The sequence below is a fragment of the Varroa jacobsoni genome, unplaced genomic scaffold (genome assembly GCF_002532875.2).
Source record: "Varroa jacobsoni isolate VJ856 unplaced genomic scaffold, vjacob_1.0 scaffold_790, whole genome shotgun sequence".
NCBI lineage: Eukaryota > Metazoa > Arthropoda > Arachnida > Mesostigmata > Varroidae > Varroa > Varroa jacobsoni.
The window spans coordinates 57,328-69,546 of NW_019213692.1; the positions used below are offsets into that span (position 1 = coordinate 57,328).

At 39.9% G+C, this 12,219-nt stretch overlaps 1 long non-coding RNA gene across 1 annotated transcript in view; it reads right to left on the reverse strand.

The window, feature by feature from the left end:
• Nucleotides 1-11,712, reverse strand: part of LOC111263782 (uncharacterized) — a 22,855-nt gene extending 11,143 nt beyond the window's left edge. The window contains exons 1-2 of the long non-coding RNA XR_002682435.2: nucleotides 10,814-11,712; nucleotides 6,992-7,213 (exon numbers count right to left, since the gene is read on the reverse strand). This is a non-coding gene — a long non-coding RNA (uncharacterized LOC111263782). The remainder of the gene's footprint in view (nucleotides 1-6,991; nucleotides 7,214-10,813) is intronic.
• Between the last annotated feature and the right edge of the window lie 507 nt (nucleotides 11,713-12,219).

Sequence of the window (12,219 nt, forward strand, 5' to 3'; positions counted from 1 at the left end):
TATAGATATAATTGAAAAAAATAGTTATTATTGCTTTGTTAACTCGTATTGTTGTAACCATATGTACATACGCAAGCCTACGAACAAATGTATAATGTATAATAGTGTATAATTATGCATTATACATGCATATATATATGGAACGTAGGCTACCACACATTGACGTAGGTGGTGTGACCGTTTTGTACACGCTCGAGGTCTAAACCAGTCGTCAAAAAACTTATTAATAAAGGAACTAATTGATCGTGATGGCGAAAAACGTGATTGTCTTTTATGTTCGTCTAAAGCTTGCATATGGAGATGTATCTTCGCATTGTCAGAGTCCGTTCTAGCACCAACTGGATCTGTTGAATTGGCGCATTACTTGTACACTATTTGCTTCATCTGTAGTTAGCTTTGTGCTTACCTGTTCAAAAAGCCACTAATTAATAATAATGTAACCAGCCTATAAGGTGTTTGATCGCATGTAATCCTAGGATGATTCTACGAACCTCAAAGGTTACATTTATGCGGCCTACAATCGCTAATGACTTATTTCTTCAGACCTTAAAACGCACTTCGTATTGCTGGCCTTTTATGTATCTTGCTTTGCACGTTCTACTGTTTCGTCTGCTTAAAGCTTTACGATTTGAGGACTCAGGATTTTTCAGTTTTTGGTGAATATTCAGTGGCCTCATAATTGTAGTATTTTACACAAAGGTGGAAGAGGCGTAATCTACCATGTACCTTATGAAGCTTAGAAGCTTTCCGCAGGATCAATCGGAGTGGTTCATTTTTACATAACCTGTTTTATCTGAGCCTGTTACAAGTATAAATAAAAATAGGGGATGGATTTGTATCAAAACGTTTGGTGGTCCTTTTTAACCGCTTTAAATAGCAAGGAAGGTTTATGAATAATACAGCGTAATAGGAAATTCTGCGAGAGACTCCAGAACGGAACAATTATATCTCTGAAGCGTTTGCATTCGCAGAAATGTTGTTTTTTTTTTTATGAAGAGCAAACAAATATAACGCCTAAAAATATTAGATGTCTCGCATATATATAGAAGATGCCATTGCGATTTGTAGCCAAAATCCACTCGGATTTTTTTCTATCCAAAGTTTACTTTTTGCGTTAGCAATTATCAGTCGGTTGGGATGGAGATTAAAGGTGTAGACTAGAGAATTTCGATGGAATAGTCAATACAGTAGCACTAACAGAACAGGCAGTATTAAGAAATCCACAGTCGGGGCAGGTACTATTTATAATTACAAAAGGTAAAAAGTTTCTCTATGAGTATCCGTCGAGTACAGGGCCCATATCGTTGTCTGGTTCGTAGCCCCACCCCTCTCTACGCGTGTCCAAAGTTCGAAAAAACTGATTAAATTTCCATTTTAAGTTAATTAAATATTTATGAGTGCTATATAAAGGGTCCAAGCAGGGAGGTCAATTTTTTGTTAAAACATTGGAGATTGAGATAAAGCAACAATTTAGTACATTGCAAAGTTTGGTAGCCTTTTTTATATCAGTAATTTCATATTTTTATATATATAGTTTTAGGATGTAATCATCGAGATAAAATGTATACATTTTGGCGGGTCGCTTGTTATGGTGGACAGGGATTACGGAAGGAAGCCAATTCTTTTCAAATCAACTAGTATAACCTGCTATGATGAATACAGGATGCCCGTTTTAGAACGTGAGCAAAGGTTAGCCAATTTTCAATGTCTTTACCCCGGATAAGCCCTCTCCAAGATACTTTTTGTTTCGTTTTCGTGAACCAACGACCTCATATTACCTGCTTCCATGCGGTTTAAAAGAACGTTAGGAAGAATTTCCGCGGAGAAAACTCGAACATCCAGAATGATTGGTTTGAAAGGGCTTGACAATCTAAGTGAATGACAACAAACCGTTTGCGTTGATACTGGTGCAAAAAAGAGCGGTTGTTTTCAGGTGTATCTATTGCAAATTTCGCCGAGAAAATAAACCCTAACGCCTAGTCAATGTAAAATTTTTAAAAAGCATTTAAGGTTTATGCTGCATCTGGCGTGCCTAAACGAGGCTTTGATGAACTTACACGCCACTTACTATTCACGAGCTTACAAGCGGAATTTTCGGAAGTTATCTGTGATCGATGTAGGACCCGAATTAAAGTCTAGGTATAGGCAAATAGCAGTTGCATTAAATAAACGCTCGTCTGGGAAAGATGTTCCTCTGGCATATGCAAAAGAAAAAGTAGTCACATCGATGCAACCGACAGAAGATTAGTCCCAATTTATACGAAACGCTCTGTAAAGCAATAACTAAAGAAAAACGTCGCTCGGTAGATGACTTATATGTTCTTGAATTTCAGGTAGTAGTCACGGCTATAATATCGAAGAGCATAATTACCGATTGACACGACCTGCTGTATTGGTCGTTCGTTGTCCAGCTATAACAGTGGCAATCGTGAACCTCATACCTACTTCAAATGCAGTTGTGTTACCCATGAGATGTAGTAAATAATTTGCCAATCGGTTACTGTCATGCAAGCGTCTAAATATTTCGAAAAGAAAATCGTCCGAGACGTTTTGTAACTTACAGATACGGACGTGGGCCTTGAATCGAATTGTTTCTCTACAGAATAGAAAATAACGCCGATTACAGAATGACGTAATTATTATTACTGTCATCACCGTTAAGGATGGTACCAAAGGATGCGAATGCAGGTTTTGCTGTTAATGCCTTTTGGCATTCACTAAGATTGTGCCTTAAGTAGGTCAACTACACTGACCGCACCCAAAAATTATGCCTTGTCAGAACAATTCAAGTTAGGATTCGTTCTTCTTAATGAGCCCTCTTAACCTTATCATGGACATACCTCATAGGAAGAAGCTGGATCATTGAATCAGTCTAAACGCGTCGTATACTTCAAATCGAATTTGTCTCCTAAAATTTCTTTCGAGTAAACTACGTCAGACTGAGAAGGGCTTGTGGACGTTTCCTGAAACGTTGATGTTAAAACTTCCCAACCACTAAACGATGTCACTGGAACAGTTGCAATATGTAATAATATGATTATAGATGCCTACACGCACGCATGTGCATAAACATGCGTAATAATTAGAGCCAGTCGTCTTTAGGCAGTCCAGAAGAAAGACATTGAAAAAGGACTGAAACGGCTCGTGTGTCCGATTAACAGACGAGCGGTGATGATACTCTTATACTGCTTCCCAACTCCCATTGCATGCCGGGATAGCCAAAGATCTGTACACTTTCTGAAATATTACCTGTTTTGCAGGTTCATATAGGAATCGCCCATGTACCAATCCTGTGCTAACTCAAATCAGATTGTGGGAACGGAATGTCAGTATCGTCACGCTATAGGCGCCTGCATAATATTTATAGCTACATACAGGTGTATGGGACGAGAGGCAGCGTTTGTGTTCAACCTGAGCTACCAACAATGTGCACGACTGAGTACACGCAAACTTCAATCGAAAATTGAATCAAGAGCGCGCCTGGCCTTGAAGCAGCATTCACTTGGTATAGCATTGCTTGTTGTGCGGTCTGTCTATTATTTGCTGGTTTTCACCAATAGATAGCAATTTTAGTAACGATATTAGCGGAAGTGTGTTAGTAATTCTCAGATTATGGAACGCCTAATTTTTTTTTTAATTTTGGTTATGGGTTAATTGCTTTTGTGAAGTTGTGGGAAGCTTACTATTAGTCGACGATGATGTTAGAGGTTAGTGACAATTAGAAAATAAAATTCCAGTGGTTCTTGAATACCAATCCTTTCGATACGATATCTAAACCCAGAGTTACGTAGTAGTCGATTAAAATCTATCGAGCATGCAGGGTGAAAGTAGACTTTTAAATCAAACTCGCTAGTTTTTCAAGTTACAATTTTCGAAAAACCAGATTTTTTTGTTACAATTTACGATATTCCTTGGTCATTTAAGTTTTTCCCCTTTTGTCAAATTTTTCAGGACTGCGAAAATTAATACTTCGGTCAGCGCTAACCTGGGGAACTTTGATCGACACCTTCATTCGGGGCTCTCAACCGGTCACTATCGACCCCTTTCTGGAAGCTTATCTGAGAATTCAAAAAATTGTTTTATATCTATTTTTTTCACAGTAAACTCAATAGTGGAACTTTTATAAAAGCCAGCGCAAGCACAAAAACTTTTACATAGCCTGCTCGTTTCCGTCCTTAATCGCGAAGCTCGTATTAATCGATCTCTTGAACCTTCGATATTAACGTATCGTAAAGGTGTCTTCACAAAAACTACAGATGAGACGACAATAACAAATGTTCATCTCAAGCAGAAACATAGCTTAGTTCATGGAGATAGTAACAAAGGGGCGTAATTCAAGTCAGGCCTTGCGTTCTCCAAAATTTCATAATAAAACAATCTATGATTAATATCACATTTGTATCTATGTGTTTTGGCTGAGTAAAAGTAACGCATACAGCCAGTAGAACAAACGAGTCATTGCGTGAGGAGCTGGAGATATGGTCCCCTCTTTATGAGATCTTACTACATATATCTGTTGGTAATTATTTTCAGTGCATTATGAGAACGGTTATTTATACAATTATAACTTCGTGTGAAGTATAACGGTGACCCGACGTGAGCTTCAACCGAGGTTCGTTGACTCGCCAAAGTGGAATCGTTTCTCTTCATGGAGCTCTCGCTGCATTCTGTGCTTGTTTAGATACATCTTGCACCCTCTGGGTCGGACGTTTGAAGGTCAGCGAATGCGTTCGACGCAACATACATAGATCTATAATGCAATTGCTCTTTTGAATAATATTGGCCAAAATTAACTGTATAGAAGTATAAATTACATTTACTTACTGAGACTACGATTACTCTCCATTGAGTAACTTAGATTGGTTTTTTCGAACATAGTAATACTTTTAAACATTTACTAGTAGCACTAATAAGACGCGCTTTCTAATATTCGTCTTTATTCTTTTAGCGAGATTCAATATGACGGTTCGGAAGTCTAGTTTGTAAATACTCTTTTGGAAACTTAGTTAGAATTTCTTTTATTGTGAAACGTGTTGTTCAATGAGTTGCGTTCACAGAAAATAAGCACGCCGAGTGTGTACGATATGTAATAATTATTCAACCGGTCCCCATAGAGACTTGCTAAGAAAACTGGTTTGTGAAAATCAATGACCCCCTTAACAGGTAAATGTGACGAAATTTCTAGACTTTTTAACTGGATAAAGTATCAAATTAAAATTTACTGGTTTTATCTCACGTAAAGTGTGTCTGTAACATAGTGATCAGAAATTAGACCTCAGGCTCTTTGTACCTGGCTATCCTTTTCGAAATCACGATCCGTCTTGTCACAAGCCCATCAAACTTACTCTCCTTTTTTGTAAATTATGCATATAATAGCGTGCCCGTGAACACACTAGATGCTGGAAAAAATATGAACGGTTTTAAAGCCGAAATTGAAACAAATATTTTTTTGTATTTTAAAACAGTATTATTAAAATATGCGCCACTTTGATCGATGGTCTTTCGCAATTTTTCTGGTAATACCATAATACTGTCCCTGTGGGACGTCTGCGGTTCCTGGGAGAAAAACTACTACAAGTGAGCTTTGCATCTTTTTACAGAAACTCAAGTACCACTATCAAGAAATTTCTGCAGAATCTGAAACAGATGATGTGAGATTCAGGGTATACGGTGGATACATTAAAACTTGCCAATCATGATGTCTACTTTTACCGAGTAGTCAAAGGTTTGCAAAAATCTCGCGGTGAACGACGACGCCTTTCCGTGATTCCTTTTCAGTTGCATTAAGCACACAATCACCTTATTTGGCGTGTGTCTAGGTTTTGGCCGATAACTTTGTCCGTCACTGCCACATTAGACTAATTTTTCATCACTGTAGCAAAATAGCCCCCTCTTCAGAGATGGCTCGATGCTTCTATAGAGTTTCGTGGATGGATAGAATCTACTGTGTTCTTTTTTTTTATCGTGATTTATGTAGCATTCAAATATCGTGCACCGGTTTATAGTCAGCTTTCACCAAATGGTTTGAAACTGTTTCATGGTGGATGTTCAGACATCCTCGGCGATATCCCGGCTATTCACGGGTCACTCTTGCTCTGCTGCCGTAATAATTTTGTAGAGAACAGGTCCACTACTACGAAAAGCATTCTTCACATTGAAATTTTTAGGATCAAACCGACAGGACCATTGTTTGGATTGTTTTCTCCCAGTCATAAATTGCACGCATTTTTTGAGGGCCTAGACAGAATTAGTATTTTTGTGGCAGTAAGACTGTAAAATATAGCGATTTTTCTTTTGTAAAAATTTCACTCATTTTCGAGACGCTGTCTTAAATCTGAATAAAGGCAATCTAGTATTTAAGACATCTACGACAGCTTTCAAATAGTACCAACACCGAATCATATTAAGATATGTAACTTTGAAGCCATCTAACGACAAGAGCTGTCGAACTATTGCGACCACCTAATATCTTACATACTATTAGGGTGAAAATTAATTAATTGAGTGGTGTTTTTTTGTAAGGATTATACTTCTCAGGAAAGCATCTATAATACATTTTTCTTTTTCTATTCACTTTCCCTCTATTACACAGAACGTGATAAGGACAAATAGGTTAAAAACAAAAATTTAACAAGTAGGTGATTCGAGCTATTTTGTTTGGTGATTCGCGGTTCGTTTTAATCGTAAACCAAACAATGTTCAGTTACTTAGAAGTTTATTGGAATTCAACCGTATAGATTAATAAAACAATGGCAATGGTAGGAATATTATGATGGTTATTCGGATTGCTCAATGACGTTTGAACGTTAGTACAAGTATGCTATTTAGCTAGATCTTTTTCTATATATATATATCGCTACGTCGGCCAGTAAAGTGTCAGTTAGACAGGCGGCGGCTGAAAGTTACAGGTTTGAAGTACTGAGAACTGATGGGAACAGCTACCGAAGCAGTTGCAACAGACAAAGAACTAAGCCTGCAATGCCGTACGTACTCTGTAGTGGAGGAAGTTCAAAACATTTTCGTATGTCTACGTTCTCCTTGGCCGGGAGCTATCACACAAGAACTTTTCTCCATTAATCGACATCTTCATATTATGGAGACTTCCATCCGTTACGACCGTCCGAGTCCGTTGACGGTCACGTTTGGCCGGAGTAAACAGCAGCAGCATTATTAGCTGTAACAGCAAAGCTCTGAACGGCGGCTTTTCGGACATCTGAAAAAAACACACAGACGAGCAACAGGATGAATACGCAAAATGGATTGATTAAGCTAACCTAGCGCTCAGGAGTAGACTTGCTCTTTTCGCCAACAATGCGATTATGCCTGACTGTGAGTGCAAGATATCTTGCGTGATGAGTAGACATGTATCAAGATGGTTGCCACAGAGGACAGTGATAAAACGCTGCGGAGAAAAGGGGAAAAAAATAATGCGTTTTATTCAATTTCGATGTATGCGTGTATGTATATACGTGCGTATATGATACGCTAAAATAGACTGACGTATTTTCAACGCTTTGTGTTACATTTTCTCTAAGACGACTTCATTTAAAGTTTGAGTGAGTGCTTCTGCGATTCCGTACAATCATTTTCAAAACGAATAGATTGATATCTGGGTGGTTGCTTTCTGTTAAGATGCATTTTTCTTCAACTTCAGCGTCATATAATGAGCGTTTACCATCTTCTAAACGGGAAAAGAATGGGGGCTCTGCCACGTCCACAGTTCAATCAAAACCTAGTGACGGCTAGCGGAAGTGTGAGCTTCGTCAAATAGAATTGTATTCGGTCATTGCCTAAATCACTTCAATAATTATATCTGGTTGGAAAGAGAAGGAGCCGATTACGAGTTACGTTTGCATCCAGTGGAACATTCATTGAGCTTTTAGACGACCTTTACCGAACCTGGTCGTTCGAATGCGAAGGATCAGGGTCAAGGCAGCGAACCTTGGCTGCTAAGGACGTAGACTGCGTGACTAGTCTCAAGAGGGTCGACGATATTCAACCACGATGGTAACAAAAATTACGCTTTTAGTTTATAACTAGAACGGAACATAGAGTTCTGTCGGAAAGTTTCTCTATAGAAAACTTCTCATGCTGTGCTAACTGCGAGTCTAATTACTTCATGGAAATATATTATATGCAAATTCGGTGAGAAAAAATTGACCGTTTATGTGTTCTTAAACGTGTTCCGTAACGCACGTTTAAGTAAATCCAATTTTGCCAACGTTTTTATAAATTCTATCTTTGAGACCAGGTAATCGGTGAAGATGGCGCGCATTTGGTGTTATAGATAGCACCATTTGTGCATTTTTTTTGTATCTTATAGCTTGCAACCTGCTAACATCTTCTGGAATCGTAAGGACACGTTCACGTTTGATTTAAGGTTTAAAAGCTACTTCGTCATTCACGATACCTGGATCGCTAAATAAATAGGCAGCTAATCTTCGGGAAATCTGCTTTCCTAATGGGTGAACGAGGAGTTCTAATCGACAAATAAATCGTTTAACGAAGGTGCTTTTTGCGTAATCTGGAAAGTTGCTAACAAAGAGTACTTCCAGTTCACACAAAGTTTTCTATTACCGTACCGTAATTTACGTGTTCCTATGAGTGAAGAGATTTATTAAAATACTATGACTATAATTAATACTGTCTTATAACTGAGAATGAATAAGAGATACATTTTATCCCATCTGGTTCGCTTCAAGCGCAATTTTCGTAGCAAGAAAGTGACTTTTAAATATTTTATTTTTACGAAGTCAAACAATTCTTAGATTTGTTTTGATAGGCTGCCCAACGTAATTTGCGCCATATCGTGTTCCATAAATTATGAACGTCTTCTAATTTCTATACGTAAGCTATACACAATGGTTTATAAATAGGTATTGGATGAGTGTTGGGTTACCATACAATTTCGGCCAAGTTATCTATAAGAGTTTGTTTGTAAAACAAATTAGGTTGGCGAGACAGGCCGTAACATTTATAACCATTATTACTGCGATCCAGACCGTGCAGGCTCACTATACTTCATATATATAATTAGATAATAAATTTTCAATGCTTATCGTTTCTGGATATTATTGAATTGGCAGGCTAACCGCATATGCCATTAGACGACCTCAATTCGACGCAACCTTGAAATATCGTGTACACATCGAATAGAACCTTACATTTTCTACATCGCCACCCGGTACGGCTTCTTCCTGCAGACGATCACTAAACGAGACTGGAGAATATACGTTACGAATTCTGAGGCCGCAGATTAGTTATGTACACATCCAATTGGCAATCTGTTTCTCCATAAAGAAAAAACATTTATTTTATGAAAGAGTAGGCTCTTGCAGAGCGGAAATTTTGACTTGATACTTTGTCACTATAGTAACTATTATCTTATACTCGCGATAGGTAAATGAAGCAACAACAACAGGTTCCATTTGCCGATCCCATGGGAACGGAAGATGACCAGCAGCATTGAAAATTATAAACGTAAATGCTATATGGGGCTTAGCATAGAGTTTCCCCGAACTAAAATATCGGGACTACCCAGCAACAGATAGTTAGAAAGTGGATGAAGCTCGTGCTGCCTTTGCTCGATGTGCACATCTATATTTGCCACGATAGTACGAAAAGCCTCGAACTACCGGAGCAACTATATAAAACTAGAGGCCGACGTTTGTAAGCGAGACCTCTTAGGCTTATAAAAGCATGATTTGTATCGATGAACAGATCGATGGACGGGTCATTTTTCCATTAGCACTAATCAGCTCCATGGACATCAGTTATTCGACACTGATGATACTGTACCAGCGTGTTATCGCTCAGATAAACATAATGGCCATTGATGTTGAGTGTTATTCACTGCCAACAGCTGCTGGCCGCTCAAGGCTAAACATATTTGTTTGCTAGCTAAGCGCATCGCCTTCCCGGCCCATAGGTCCTAATGCAGTAACAGTAACTTATTATCGGCAATTGTATATCATTAGTAGACCACTTTATCCAATCACTCTCACACGGCTGAAGTATACAAGTCCGCCCAGGCCATATAATTATGGTTGCTCGCATCTGAAATAGACAAGCACCGCTCTTTCCAGAACTAGTTCTGAGAAGCGGATCCAGCTAATCCTTGTTGCAGACAGGTGGAGTACCATCATCAAACTGGTCGGCTTCTGATAGCTACTCAAATGGTCTCGAATGTCATCTATTTTCCATACGTTGCAACTAATTGATATATTTTTTTCGCCGAAGCCTCGTTACTACGCATGGGTCAAAATATCTTTGTGCGGGCGGAGTAGCAAGACAGGGGCGTAGCAAAGTCTCAGCCGTTGCATGGCGTCAATTGACCAATCGATCAATCAAACTCTGTGCGGCGGTCTATTAAAGCCGACCACCGGTATATCTGTCATGCCTCTGCCAACGATAGCGTATTAGTGAACTAGGAGTGACGGAGACTGCATAGATTGGATAAAAAAATAGCAGCAGCAGCAGCATCGGTGCATTGCCGCGACAAAGCACAGATGCGGTCGCTTCGCGTCAGTCGTATCGTCAGGATCAGCCCGACTGGGGCAAAACTAGGCTGATAAGAAGGGAGCTAAGGCTGAGCGGTGAATGTCGCTACAGCATCAGTAGACAGAACCATATCTTTTAGGGAGGCATGCAGAGACCCACCTTCTGGGATAAGACAAAGTAGAAGATGGGGTCGAACGAACGAAACAATAATTACTCGCCGGTGGTCGGCGAACATGCGAACTAGTTTCGCGTTTCGTCTTGCTCTGAGCTACGTTGCATTTCCTGTTGCCTCTGCTTCTGTCTAGCTACCTACCTGCTTGTCTGCCTAGCTAGCTAGCCTGCTTGCATCATTGGTTCCATGTCGCGCTGTGCCTCAACAACGATGCACCGTTTAACGTTATGTGTCCGTCATTTTCCTATGCATCTGTTGAATAGAAGGCATACCAACCCTTTCTCTTTTCCTCTCTCTTATCTCCTTCTCTATTTTGCGTTCTGTCATGTTTGTCCTCCCTTCCTCTTTTGTTCACTCGCACTTGCTTTCTTGCACCAGTGGTAAGGAAGAGATAATAACCGCTGCATTGTCGGTGCGTACGAGCGACGTGATGCCCTCACCGCCAAAGCCGCTCACTTTCCATTGCCACTTGCCAACGGAAGGCAGGGTCGTGAGTCAGCTTGTGCTGTTTAAACAACTGGCGCCGGCTGTCGAGGCAACACCACCCCACCAACAGAACCACTAACGATAATAAAAACGTTGCTAACCGCACCCATGTTGTATACATGAGCGAGTATACTTAATGTGCACTGCACAGAAAGGAAGCGCACACGCGCTCATAAGCATCGGGCCATACAGACTGACCAGTCAACTCACAAGTGGATTCCAAGCCGAGTGACCAAGTGACGAAAAAGGCCATATGCCGGTCGACTTGTGACTATGACCGCCCTTATTATGGCGACAACGATATCGACAATAACGAAAATGACGGCGGCCTCAGCAACACGACAAAGCACCTCGCTCGTGGGAAACGTTCGTCATTACCGTAGTGAGCAGACGAAATACTCGAATATTTATTGAACTAAGCCGAATATATGATTGGGAATATAAGTTGTGTGGGCACTGCGTGCACGTGTGCAACATTGGACCACTATGCAAGCCGTAAATAACATACACATAATAAACTCGATAAGAATTGCGTACACTTGTTTCGTACTTGCTAGAAAGGAAATATTCATGTACGTATCGTAGATGTTATCTATTATAAGTTCGATGACGTGCAATTCTATCCACCTGTTAGAGGATACGGTAGGATGTTTAACGCTGTCTGCTGCTACCCCCGTGTCCCTTTAGCGCTCCACCGTCGAGCCGTAAAATTAATTGAGACAAATATATGAATCCTACTCTATCCGATCTAATGTCGGATGTTTCCACTAGTTCGATTATGAGCGATCTGGTACGATTATGTCCACATCTTGAGAACTTCACGGCACGATACGATCTTCCAGGACGCGCCCAAGTTGCTTATAGACTAATTCCTCCTCGTGCCTTGTTAGCTTTCGCTGAGTCTGTACAAATATATGTAGATAACGGAATCGATAGGTCGTCCTGTTCCAGCTTAACTCTATATACGTTACTCACATATTTTTCATTAGCGTGCAAGCTTTGTGCAATTTCATACTGAGAATACCTAAAACACTCAAATACTTAGTACCTTTGGATCGTGA